A 14135-nucleotide genomic window follows, 5' to 3' on the forward strand; every position below is an offset into this window, starting at 1 on the left:
CATTTTATAAAAAACACAATACACATTTTTTTTATCCAGTCTCCAGTTGATGGGCATTTGGGTTGTTTCCAAGTTTTAACTGTTACAAACTCTGCTGCTATGAACATGGCTTTGCATATGTCACTGTGGTGTGATGGTTTTAATTCTTTGGGGAAGATACTGAGAAGGGGGATAGCTGGGTCAAATGGAACATCTAATTTTAGTTTTTTGAGGAATCTCCACTCTGATGTCCAGAGCAGTTACACCAGTCTACAGTCTCAACAACAGTGAAGAAGAGTTTCTTTTTCACCACATCCCCTCCAGCATGTGATGTTGGATGATTTCTTGATAATAGACCTTCTTTAAGGAGTGAAATGAAATTTCAGCATTTTAAAAATTTGCATCTTTCAAATGACCGGTGATGTTAAACAGTTTTTCATATTTATTTGCTGTTTCTACTTCCTCACCTGAGAAGTCTGTATTCATCTTAGATCCCCATTTTTGTTTTGGGACTTTAAATTTGGGGTTATAATATTTTGTAGAATTCAGAATTGTACCCATCAGGTCCTGGGCTTTTTTTTGCTGGTAAGATATTAATTACCTCTTCAATTCTATTGACTGTTATTGCATTATTTAGAATTTTTATATCTTCTTGATTCAGCTTTGGTAATTCATAAGTATCTAGGAATGTGTCCATTTCTTTTGTGTTTTCCATCCTATTAGAATAAAGGTTCTGAACATAGGTGTTGTTGATCTTCTGGGTTTCTTCAGGATCTGTTGTGATTTCATTGTTTTCATTCCTGATTGCACTGATTTGAGTGTATCCTTTTTTAATGAAAGGTATGTCATCCTGGCTTAAGTAATACAATCAGCAATAACAGTACCATCAGGCACAGCTTAGAAACTGAAAAACTGTGGTAATTGCTTATCTGGTTACTTTAGCCATAGGAGTGAGATCTATAGTTATATAACAACACTCAACAGAGGCCAGGAACTTCTATGCAGTGAGTTTCACCTCGGTGGAGTGGTTTTACCCTGTGTGTGTTTGGTGGGTGGATAGGGGACAAAACAAAGTGATAACTGAAGAGAACTATAGTAGAAGGAAGGCTAAAGGCAAAGGGAAACAGAAGAGGACAGGAAAGAAAAAGTGAAGGAGAAAGCAAAAGAATATTGAAGTGAGCCAGAAAGACTAGTGACAATGTTCATTTACATGAAAGTATCAAAACATCAAGAGAGTTGAGGAAAGAGAGAAACAAGATCTGCAAAACAAAATAAACAATAAAAGTAAAAACCAAAGAACAAATCCATGAAGAAAACAGACAGAGAAAGGAAAGCAAAACAAATTTTGAAACAGAGAGAAAGAAGAAAAATATATTCCTCTGGAGCCCACAGTTCTGTGGTAGGGTCCAAGTCAGAGCCACAGTCTGTGCTGGGAAATCCTTCAAGTTTCCAGGAGGATTAGTGCTGGATGCTGCCTGGTCTTGGCCTGTGGATGTGGGGCTGGGCCAGTTTTCACCCAGCTCTCTAGATACCCCACTCACTTCTCCTTACCCTGCTTCTGTGTGGCTCTCCCAGTTGCTGTGGCCCGTCAGACAGAGACACCTGCAGGCTTCTCCCAGTCCCAGCTACAGTTGGCCCCTCCTGGACCTTGCACAGCCTCCTCTGTCCCACAGAGCTGCCCTCCTTGTCCAGCTGCTGCACTTGGAGGGAGTGTTTACTTCCTGTTCCAAGGCTGCTTGTGCTGCTGGTCACACCCAATTCTGTGTTCCAAGTCCTTCTCTTGCATTAGTCTTATGGCAAGAGGGTCATTCTGTTCCATGACCAATCCTCAACCCCACTGCTGGTCCCTGTCCTTGTTGTTGCTAGAGGTCTAGTTAGCTGCTATGGTCAGCAACAGAGAAAAAAATACCTGGCAGCCACTCTGGGAGCAAGCAGCTTCCTGATCACTTACCCCTGTGTGTAGCAGCAAAATTTGTTGCCAGGCTACAATTTTCTGTTTGCAGGAAAGCAAAAGATCCCAGTGGCCTTATATTTCAGATCTATCCTGTGTGGACTGAGTTTGCCACACATTTGCAGTCTCTGATTTTTTGGGGAACTCCCAGGAATGGTGGTTTTTGCTCCTCCCACAGGCAGTACACCCATGAACAGCCCTGTGGGGTAGATAATCATGTTATAAAGTCCTGTGTTTACATTTTGTTTGATCTGAAAGTCTCTTATTTCAGATTGATTTTGGTTTCAGGATATGTGTCCCTCCCTTCTTCTTTTAACCTGTGCTTTTAGTTGATTTTCTCTGGGTAACTCTAAGGTGGCTCCTCCTCCACTCAGCCCTCTTGACTCTTTCCCACATTACTCTAATGATCATCACTTCATCTTCCAAATCAGCAACTTCTGGTTACAAGACTCATTTTAAAGAGTTAATTGGTCATATTCTACATAGAAATGACAATATTTAATCTTCATAGTTCTGTACCTTATTTCAGTACCTTATTTATATTTATATTTATTTATTATACAGTACCTTATTTCAGGTACTGTAATTATAATGTTATCCTATATGGAAGAATTTGTTTTTGTAAGGTGAAATCATATTCCTTTGTGTATATACACAACACATTATTTACCCACTCACTCATTAATGCTTACTTATTTTTGGTCCACACCTTAGATATTGTGAATTCTGCAACAAACATGATGTGTAAGAGTCTCTTCCTATTGATGTGTGGACATACTGTGCATCGTGTCTGTGGAGAGAAAATATTTGGAAAGGATAAAAATAAAGCACAATAGCTCAATTTGATAATTCAGAAGACAGAATTTTCCACCCAAATTTTTCTTAATTTATCAGATTAATTAATATTCAGAGAAGGGAACTCCTTCATTGAAGACAAGGACTCTCATTTGGAAAAGCAGACAGCATGTGGCTGTTTCAGGAAAATGCAAGGTCATCTAGCATTTAAAGAACTCACCTCACTCTGGGATTGCAGGATCCTCTTCCATGCTATCTTCACATCCTTGTTTCTTAGGGTATAGATAAGTGGGTTGAGCAGTGGGGTGATACTGCAGTAGAATAAGGACATCAATTTAGCCTGAAACCTGTTGGTGGGAGGCTAGAGGTACATGTAGATGGCAGGACCAAAGTACATGGTGACCACCAGCAAGTGGGAACTGCAGGTGCTGAGTGCCTTGTGCCTGCCTTCAGCTGAAGGTAGCTTCAGTACATTCCTGGCAATGAAGCTATAGGAGATGACCACCACAAGGTGAGCAACCAGTGCAAATGTGATAGATCCTACTGATATCACCAGGTCATTAGCAGAGGTGTCACCACAGGCCAGCTTGATGAGAACAAGAACCTCACAGAAGTGGTCCAGGGTGTGGTGCCCACAGAGGGGGAGCTGGGGAGGGTGATTGTGGCTTTGAACAGAGAACTGGCCAGACCACTCAACCAGGAGGCAGCTCCCATCTGCACACACACCCAGGGATGCATGATGAGAATGTACTGGAGGGGTTGGCATGTGGCTGCATAGTGATCAGTGGTCATCATGGCCAACAGGATGAATTCGGTGCAGCCTGTCCAGCTGAAAAGATAGATCTATGTGATACAGCCCCAGGCAGCAATTGCCTTGTCTGGTCCCCACAGGTTGACCAGCAGCTGCGGCACAATGGTGCAGATCAGACTGAGGTCCAGCAGAGAGAGGTTGTCCAGGAAGAAGTACATGGGAATCTGGAGTCTGGGGTCCACCAGGGAGAGGATACAGAGACCAGGACCACTGCAAAGAGGGGTCTCTCCAGCCAGAGAAGCCCAGCAGGACAAAAGTGTTATGAAAACTCATGTTTTCCCTTTCCATGGCATCTGTTTTTAATGTATGGCTAGAAAGAAAGGAACAAGTATTGAGGATAAATATTATTGTTACAGCTCAATAACAATGGTAGCATCCTCAAATCTCCAACTCTATTTGTTGAATAATCCTCATAAGTGTTAGGAGAAGTTCTAGAATAAGTACATTGTTCTTACTCATCCCATTTCTTTCTAGTAAGGGTAAAGGAGGATAAGAACATGATAATAAATTCTACCTTGTACTGAGTACACTGGATCTTCAATCTGCTTATTGGAAGACATCTACCTGTAACTTTCTTCCTGTGTCCTACAAAGTCTCTCTTTTTCATCTGCTTTTTTTATGCTTTCTGTCTTCCAATGCATTCATTAGCTGTGTTCTGTGGTCATGGAGCAAGGGTCATGTGATAGTGTGCATTTAGGATACTACTTCAGGAATGTTGTGTACAAAACACTGCCTCCTACCTCCTCTAGTCCAGTAGAGTGATGCACACTGGGCTCAGTTTGACAGGCTGGAGGTTCAGAGAGCTAATGCAGTCAACTATGCTATGACCTTCTCTGGAGTGCAGACAGCCTGAAATGGAGATATCTGGGCAATTATTTACCTTCACACTCATGCTGAAATTCACCTAACATCCCTATTTTAACCACTCTTAAACACACAATGCAGTCACATTGTGTGTCATTGCACTTTAGTCCTATGAACACCACTTTACCTGTTACAAGACAAAAATCAGGCCTGAGAAACAATACCTCCTTCTTTAACTCTGGCATTCACCATTCCACCTACCATCTCTATAGCTTTGGCTTCTGTAAATACTTCAAAGAAACAAAATAGTATATAATTTGGCTTATTTAATGTATATCAGCAGTGTCCAATCTTTTTAGTACCAGGGCTTGGTTTCCTTGAGGACAGTTGTTCCAAGTAACACGGGTGGAGTTGTTTGGGACATATCAAGTATGTTATATTCATTGTACACTTTATATCTATTGTTTTATTTTAACAAAACAATTATGTAACTTACCAAAATGCAAAATCAGTGCAAGCCCTGATCTTGTTTGCCTGCAAGTGGATGATCCCATCTAGGCTAATTGAAGACAGTGAACCTGAAGCATGTTGGTTAAATATTATCACTCCAAATCTTGATTTGGTGGCTGTAATTGCAGAAAATGCTGCTTCACAAAGACAGGATGCTATAAATGGAAGCAGGAATTTCAGTGCTTTTGTAACAACCTCAGGATATTCCACCATAATTTTCATTCAAAATGTGTTAAGATTTGAAGTTGTTTCAGAAATAATTTTAAGGGCATTATCATTTGTGTAGTGAAGTAGTTACTCCTCTTCTGACACAGATAAAGTTGTATCACCTAGCTCCTTCACTAATGGGTAATATACCTGTTTATTGCCAGTTTAGGAGTCTTGTGGTTGAGAAGTAATGCCTAAACTCATTTGAAAGCTGAGATAGGTGTTCGTACATCAGCTTGGAGAAAGAAGGCACTGGCTCAATCTCTTCTTCTAAATCTTTGCTACTGTGTGAAACATATAGAAAAATCCATTTATTCATTGTTCCCATAATTCAAGTTTGGCTTTTAATGCAACCATATTTTCTGCTGACTTGAAAACAATTGTCATTCTTCCCTGAAGTGACAGATTCAGTTTATCAAGCAGGTTGAGTATATCACACAAGTAAGCAAGTTTTGGACCTCAATCATTGTCATGAAATGCACTGCCAGTGGTGACTGTTTTCTCAAAGAAATCTCTAGAGAAGTTTTTAATAATTCATAACCCCTGGCCAGTGATGTAACTATAGAAATTATGTCCCTCTGTGTATAAGAAAAGGCATGTGTATTCTGAGTCTATGTTCTCAGAAGGCTGTGAGCACAGGCATGAGGAAAGAGTATGAACTTTTTTTACTGGGTATTGAACTCAGGACCTTGCACCTGCAAGGTGTCATCACTGAGCTACATCCCCAGCCCAATATGGTTGTTGATTTCATCACATTGTTTAGTTCAGCTGACACTGTCAGGCTATCCAGCATTTCTCTGAGAATGACAAGAGGCACAGACTCACATGGAGAAGTGACTTCCTTGATACATATAGTGAACTAGAAATCTATCCAATCACAGTGGCCACTCTGTCCATGAATATACCAATACAGAACAGCCTCTTCAGTTTTCCTTATATGTATTCCCTGAAAGACTTGAATAGTTTTGGAGCTGTGGTATTGGTTGGCAACAAACGTACACATAACATATCCTCATGAACATCATCCTGAAAAGCCTTGTTCCTGTGTTAGCAACCTCAGTAGACCAGGGAAACTGGATTGGGTACCAAGTGACTCCCTAAGTATTGCACCTCAATATCCTCTGCTATTGCATCAATGTCCTCTGTTATTTCATCAATATCCTCTGATATTTCATCAATTTGTCCATGAATCAAGCTAACCAAATGAGGAATACATGCCACCTTTTGAGCTGCAGTCTGACCTAAAATTTCCTGACAAATGTCCTTAGCAGCAAAGGATCAATTTTTTTCCAATAGTGCAAGGCTTCTCAACTTTAGCAGTGTGGTCAGCCACTAAGAATGCTGCCCTCAGCACAGACACATTTTGTGAAGTGGTGCCTTCTGCCATTTCTCCTTTCTTCATGTTCACATTTTTTTCTTTTGCCGAAATCCAACACCTTGCTTTTTAATTCATGGGTTTGGTCTTCAGGGAGCAAAGCAGTTTTGAAGATTTTATAGCTTAGCTAGGTAGCTTGGCACCACATATTGTACAAAGTAGGTTTGGAGAATGCAAATCATTTGTTTCAGTGAATTTATAATTTAATTAAGACTCTTGCTACTCTCTTTTAAATGCATCTTAGTCTTTTTTGGTAGTCTTGAAATCTCCTGCTGTCTCATCAATAGATCTTTCCCTCTTTACAAAAACCTTTCTCATGACTTTACTTTTTATTTCTTTTTGCTAGGGTTAGTTTGTGAACTCACCAAAACTGTGACTGATACAAGGGCACAGATTGGGAAAGAAGCATAGATGAAGCAGTAAATAAGTGGGGGCCACACATAGACTGAAATAAGTGTCAGATTCAACTTAAAGCCTTCCTCAAATTGCAGTTGTACAACTGAAGGACATCAGCCACTTTAAAACCTGACACCACCTTCAGCTTAACTGTTACTTGCCAGTCATTGGTGGGTTTTGATAAGAGTCTGAAAGCAATTGATTTATCATGGTCCCTGTGCAGTCAAATGTCTCTGCTAATGTTCATCTGTATTTGCAGCTACTTCCCAGTGCTAGCTTCACCACCTCTGCTCTACCTCAGAGGTGTTAGATTCTCATAGGGAGCAGGCCACCCACACCCCTGGAATGCACAGTTCACAGTACTGTTCACTGTCCCAAAAAATCTAATGCCTCATTGATTTGACAGGAAGTAGAGTTCAGATAATCATTGCAGGGGTGGGGAGCACTGTAAATGTAGATAAATGTTCAATTTCTCACCTGCTGCTCATCTCTTTTTGTTCTAAGAAGGCCAAGAACTGGTACTGATCCATAACTTGCAGTGTGGGAACACTGACTTATATAATGTTTGGAAGATTCACCCATGTTGTCAGAATTTCCTATGTTTTAGAGGTACAATAAGTTTGCACTGTATCCAATTGCTACATTTTTATTAAACATTCATCTGTCTATGCAGCTTTTAATGCTTCTGTATGTTGGCTATTGTGAATAATGTTTATATGGGTGTACATGTACTTCTTCAGGACTCTGCTCTCAATACTTTTGAGTGCATAAGTGAAATCAGAGTTTCTGGATCATATGTTGTTTTATTTGTATATGTTTATCCTGTGTTCCAAAGCAGCTGCATCATTTTACCCTCCCACTGCAGTGTCTGAGAGCTCTTATTTTTGCCATCCTCATCAATGCTTGTTATTTCATGAAAACAAAGTTGATGATGAGAAATCTCCCCATGGTCATTAGTGAAGATTGCTTGCCTGTGAGGAGTCCCTTCATTCCTGCTGTGCTCACACTTCACTCTGTGTTTGTCTTCTCTAGAATGAATGTAATGTGTTTGTTATGAATCCCTTTGAGCTCATCCTTCTAGCAGGTTGCTGAATCTTTTGCATGTCTACATTCTCACCTTTCATCATCTTAGAAAGTTGAGTGCTATTATTTCCTCCAATGTTCCTCCTGTCTTTTTTCACATCTCCTATGCTATATTGGTCTGATAGTTGTGCCCTACATGTCCTGTAACTGTGTCTTTTTCTAAATCTTTATTTCACTGTTCTTCAGATTTGGCTGTTTCCATTGTTCTGTACTCAACTTTGCTGATTCTTTCCACTGTGTGCTCTGCCTTTCAATTTTTTGGAACAATATTATTTTTTTATGTAAGAAATTAAAATTAAATAGGTTTAATACCTGTAATCCCAGCATTGAGTAGGCTAAGGCATGATTTTGAGGCTAGCCTGGGCTACATGGCAAGTTAAAGTCCAGCCTAGCCTACATGGAAAGATCCTGTCTCAAAATCAAAACAAAAACAAACAGAACAAAGAAAAAAATAGACAATGAAATAATTATTGCAAAATCCAGTCTATCTTATTTAGGGACATGAAATCTAGAAGAACATTTTGGCTCCACATTTTTAAAGAGCTAAAAATAGGCACTGTAAATTGTGACGTGTTTAATTCTTTATACTCATAGATATTACAGCACAACATTTATGTTAAATTACAAATGTTTATAGTCATAAGAAATTATCAATAATTTCAAAAACTACCAATATAGATGATGGTTATGATATATCTCAGATAACCCTAAGAAGATGATTAAACACAGAGTTTGTAAGCATTCTGTGAAGTTGTGGGCACTGGTACAGAGGTCCTCAGAGAATACCATGAAGAGGAAGGCCAGGTGTACTCTTGGAACTTGAACCTGCTACCCATTAAAAGCATGGTTTATGTTTAGTTCTGAGGCAGTTGAAACTTAAAATTCTGATTTTAATAAAAAAACAGTAATTCTTCACTTGGGCCTATAGAGGCTTGATTGATAACTAAGATCTGAACAAAGCTTGACCTTCACTTTGTTTCTCTCTGCTTTATTCCCTTAAAACTTTGGGTCAGATCTCTTCTTACCACCCCAATGGGCATGTTTTTCATATAGGGAGTGCCTGTCCAAGAATCAGCAAGGAAATTGTAATTATCTCTAAATTTACATAACCCATCTCATCTTCCAACCCAGAACACCAAGATAAGAGATTTACCGGGACACTCAACTCCAAGGCATGCCCTGAAGTTTTCTGTCATTGTTCTAAGTCTTACTGTGGGTTCCAGAAAGGCCCCCCAAAAGCTGAGACTGTGCTGTGGGGAAACAATTATCACAGGTATCAAAGCTTCCTGGAGATGGAGCTGGAACTGCAAGTAGATTCTGTTCCACTGCCATTGCCCCGTACAGGAGAGGGGGACTTGGTTGGAGAATTAAACCTGTGAAAAAATTCTGAAGGTTTTCTTTGATCACACAGATAGGAACAATAGATGAGTGGGTAAGTGAGAAAACCTGAGGAATTTGCTCCATTACTGGAAGTACAGTAGAGACCATACACTTAAAGAAAACATCCACTCTGTATCTGGAAGCTGCACTAGATTTTTATTTATTTGTTCAGGTGACATTCAACATTGCTGTGCTGGAGTGTTTGGGAGGGGACAGAGTCAGGGTCCAGGGTGCACCACAAGAGGGTGGCTTTGAAGCCCTGATGCAACTGTCAGCATGACTGCCACACAGAGGTAGAACCCTTCTTGAAATGCACTCACATTAGGAAGGGAGGGATATGTAACTTGAAATGTTTTCACCAGGCAAAGTACATACAAAACCATGAAAGGGTCAATTTTGTGTAAAGATATACTTTTTTTCAAATTTTGTTATAACTTTACATGTAAAATTGTATGTATTTAATATGTGCCGAAAAATATATTGGAGCATATTTACACTGTAGAATGGTAAGTGTAATTAAATTATGTATTATCTCACATAGATGTTTTTCAGATGGGAACATTTAACATCCAATTTCTTAAACTGTCCAGTGTTATAATATGTCACCACCAACCGCACTCCCCATGCCATATCACAGATCTTCTCCACTCCTACTTCCTGGATGGCTGTGACTCTGCCTGTGTCCACTGTCAGCCCTACCACAAGGAAGCCACTGTGGGAGCCTTTGGCAACCCCCACCCTGCACTCTGCTTCTACAAGATTAACTATTTAGCTCCCATGAGTGACAGCATGGTGTGTGTATCAGTCTCAACTCCCTTCTGTTGGAGGGGCTGTTAGGAGCAAGGCAAAGTTTAAAAATATCAGGAAGAATGTAGAGAGCAGAGAATGCTGTTGGTGGGAAGGAAAGGAAGATCTTATGGAAACAGGATGAGAACTGCTCAAAAGATCAAACACAGAACTCTCATATGGCACAGCATCCCTCTCCTGGGGAATTATTCACAGGAGTGGAACCAGGATACCGTGGAGACAGCTCCACTCCCAAGGTCAGTGAAGCATCATGCACAACAGCCAAAGTGTGGACTACTTGGTTTCTATCTTTGGAAGAGTTGAAAGAAAATGTGGTGAATGAAACACAACACCATCCCTCTTAAAGAAGAAGTAAATTGGGCACTAATGGCAGCACAACTGAAGCTGAAGCTCATGCTGTTTGGTGAAATAAGCCAGGCTGAGGAAAGCAGAAGTTTTTTCAAGGGTTTTCACTGTGCAACATCACCATAACAACTGACTTGGTTCTACCTGGCTCCTCAACATTTGAGAATTAAACAAAAGGCATCTTCAGGAGGTTCATGACCAAGTTACAGGGCCAATGATCCCTCCCCAGGGGAATATTTGCTTAAAATTTTCACAGTTACTTATAGGTAAAAGATCAAGTTTTAAGGAGAAATATGTCATCTCTGTAGAAAAGGGTTTTTTAAGGTCAGAGATTTAGTTTCTTGTTGTGGGCCATTTTATGTTGGTGTGGTGGAATAATGTATGCCATGTTCCTCTTTTCTTCAAGTGTGCTTTGTTCCCCATGGAAAATTTCCCACACAGGGGCTGTCAATCTCACCAGATACATCGAGGCTTCCTGTTTCTAAAACAAGAAAATGACCAGGAGAAAGGAAAGTAGAAAGAATGGCAGAGATTTATTAAAGAAAGGTTCACTCTTTGGGTTGGTAATGACTGGTGAGAAAGTTGGAGAATAGGTTTGACTCAAAGTGGCCTCCTCTGCTCTTATGCTTTGTGGCATTTATTGAGATCTTTCATTGGTTCTTGAGTGGGAAAAGGTGCTCGTCCAATTGATTTAAAGTCTTCACCCACATATGCAGAGGGAGCATTTTTGACTTTGTATGGCCAGGGGAAAGCAGCATGGCTTCCATAGCCCATGGTGTGTATGTGACATGTGTGTGATAAGCAATGCTAATGAAGTTGTGATGATGCTGATTTAACCTCAATTACTTTGAAGCAGAGCTTTGCTACTTGGGTTCAAAACAGAGGTGAAAAAATGTGGTAGTGGCTGGGAATACTTCCCTGGCTCATGTGGAAGCTAAGGAGATGCAGTGAGAAGATGAGTCAACCATCTCCCAGAATCAAAAAGCATCCTGGTGTTGGGAGTATAAGACTTGGATGTCTCCCACACTATGTTCTCCTGCCTCAAACCCATTGCTTTGACCCATTCTTCCACTGTTGGTGTTTACTACCCTCTGAGAACTTGGAGAACGTAAAACTCCCATGCTTGGCACAGAATTTCTTGCTGACCTCAGTGACTTTGAACATCCCAGGCCTGGTGGTGAGCTTGTGCAAGCCTGGCATGGAAAGAGCCCTCACAAGGTGTCTGCAGCATAGGCTCAGCCCATGCCTACACTTTCTCACCTACCTCCTTCTGTGCCACACAGTTTCATGGGTGACAACGCAGGTGTGACCCATGGAAGAGGCCTTTCTGCCTCTGTGGTCTTAGGTCCCCTTCACCTGTCCAGCATCCAATGGACCAGGTCCAGCTGGTTGGCTATGGAGATGAAGATATTTCACTTGTACATGGAAAGGGGCCTGGGTCCCCAGGGACCATCAGCTGTGACAACTGTGGGGAAGGAAGAGTGGAGCAAGAGCAGAGGCCACAGGAAGGTTAGCTGAGGCCAGAGAAGGAGCAAGGGAGTGCTTGTTGTCTGTGAAAGGCATCCTCTCTGCTGGAGCCAGAATGCTTGCAACAACAAAATAATTCAATGATTTGCATTGTTCCCAGCAGTCTCCTGGACTTGATAATCATTTCTGTCTGTGGAGTTCCTTAGGTTTAGTATTAACTTTCTATACGATCATAACTCCTTTTTATCTTTAAACTGTGAATGTCCCTTGAGGGTCATATTACTGTGTTTCAGAAGGTGAATGTAGGCTTGCTTGGAGAGCTATCACAAATGCAGTAGAATCTTCTGCACAACAAAGAGAGGAGTCAACAGAGCAAAGACAACCTATAAAATGAGGGAAAATGTTAGTGCACTATTTATCTAGCTAGGCTGTAATACCCAGAATACACAGGGAACTGAAAATATTAATAGTAATTATAAATAACATTTAAAAATAAAATAATTTTATTGAATTAAGGGCAAGTAGTATGAACAGGAATTTTGCAAAATGAGGTAGACAAATGGCCAAAATGGATTTGAAAATAACTCAACATCACTTTTTCTTTTTAAATATTCCCCAAATTTTTAGAGATAAAATTAAATTAGTATTTTGGTACATATTTAAAATATACAAGGAAATGTTTTCATATATCTATGTATTTTATTTTTGGTACAGAGGAGGGAACTCTGGTCCTTGTGCTTTTGCAGCAGGTGGTGAAACCACTGAGCTAAATCCGCAGCCCTATCCATGTATTTTGAAATGATTGTTTCATAACTGTTATTAACATATCATTTCACACAGTTACGATTTTTGTAGTGAAAATATTGAACATCTTACCTATGACATTTCATGTATATGATAGAGTATATTAATTGTAGTAATTGTACAGTACATTAGATGTTCAGAACTTATTTTTATGTATAACTAAAACTATGAACTTTGATTTACCTTTGCCCATTGTCCACATTTTTTCTTCATGGCAGTGACTATTCTGCTCTGTACTTCTATGACCTGACTTGATTAGTGTCCAAATATAGGAGATCATGCAGATTTAATCTTTGTGCGTGTGAGTTAAGTAGGAGAATGTCTCCAGGTTCATCCAGATTGTCACAAAGTGCATTGTTTCCCTCATGTTTAAGAATTAGTTTTGTGTCCTTATGTGTACCTATATTTTTATATGACATTTCTGTATTCATTTGTCCATTTATACACATTTTAGTTGCTTCCATATTTTATTATTGCAAGTACTAGGCAGTACAGATTTCTCCTCAGGGTCCTGAAATAATGCATATATATAAATATATATATACAGAAGTGTTACAACTGTGACTGAAGACATTTCTAAATTTATGCTTTTGAGACAACTTTATTATATTTTCAATAGTGGCTGTACTAATTGACATTTCTAACAACATAGTGCAAGACCCTGTGTCATAAAAATAAATTTTAAAAGGGATGTGAATAAAGTTCAATGTGAAGGCCCTGGGTTCAATCCTTAACAACAGAAAAAATAATTTGCTCCCAGGCTGGGCCTACAACATTCAAGGTCCACTTGTGTCATCTCTGAAGTTTTCCAAACTCCTCCTCCATGGTTCATCAGCTTCCAAGCAGAAACATCATGCCCAAAAGGTATAGCAAAGCAATGCAAAGCTCATTGCTGCATAGTGGGGAGGAAGCAGAGCACAGAGGAAGAGTATTCACAAGAGTTATACCCTCCAAAGACAGAACTCTAGTGACCTTTATCTAGATGAGCCTGCCTTCTAACAACACATTCAGCTGTGAACACTGACTAAGTTGCTGAGTTTCCCAGGCTGGGGTTGAATTTGTAATGTTCTTGTCTCATAATTCCAGAGTCCTGGGAATACAGGTTTGTGCCAACATATCCAGTGTGACACCCAATTCTAGTCAAAGCCCAGAAGACTAAAATACATAAAGGAATGCAGACAGCAAAGGCCAGGCTCATGAAGTTTCAGATGAGAATGTAGACTTATTTTGGAATTTGACTAGATACCATTCATGTTACATTCTAACAAATCATTTGTTAACATCTTCTTCTCATCCTATGGCTTTGTGTGAAGGCAGAGATTAAAGGTAGTAACAAACTGATTTGCAGAATAAGTTACAAGGTACCCCAACCCTTAGTCATAGATAAGTGTTCCACTGATGTGCATACAGAGATGCAGGAG

At 40.0% G+C, this 14135-nt stretch overlaps 1 pseudogene; it reads right to left on the reverse strand.

The window, feature by feature from the left end:
- Positions 1-2921: 2921 nt before the first annotated feature.
- LOC147822130 (olfactory receptor 2C1-like) lies at positions 2922-7358 on the reverse strand (annotated as a pseudogene).
- Positions 7359-14135: the final 6777 nt, after the last annotated feature.

The sequence above is a fragment of the Heterocephalus glaber genome, unplaced genomic scaffold (genome assembly GCF_053883595.1).
Source record: "Heterocephalus glaber isolate CG9 unplaced genomic scaffold, H.glaber_assembly_v1.0 deba00001673, whole genome shotgun sequence".
Classification (NCBI taxonomy): Eukaryota; Metazoa; Chordata; class Mammalia; order Rodentia; family Bathyergidae; genus Heterocephalus; species Heterocephalus glaber.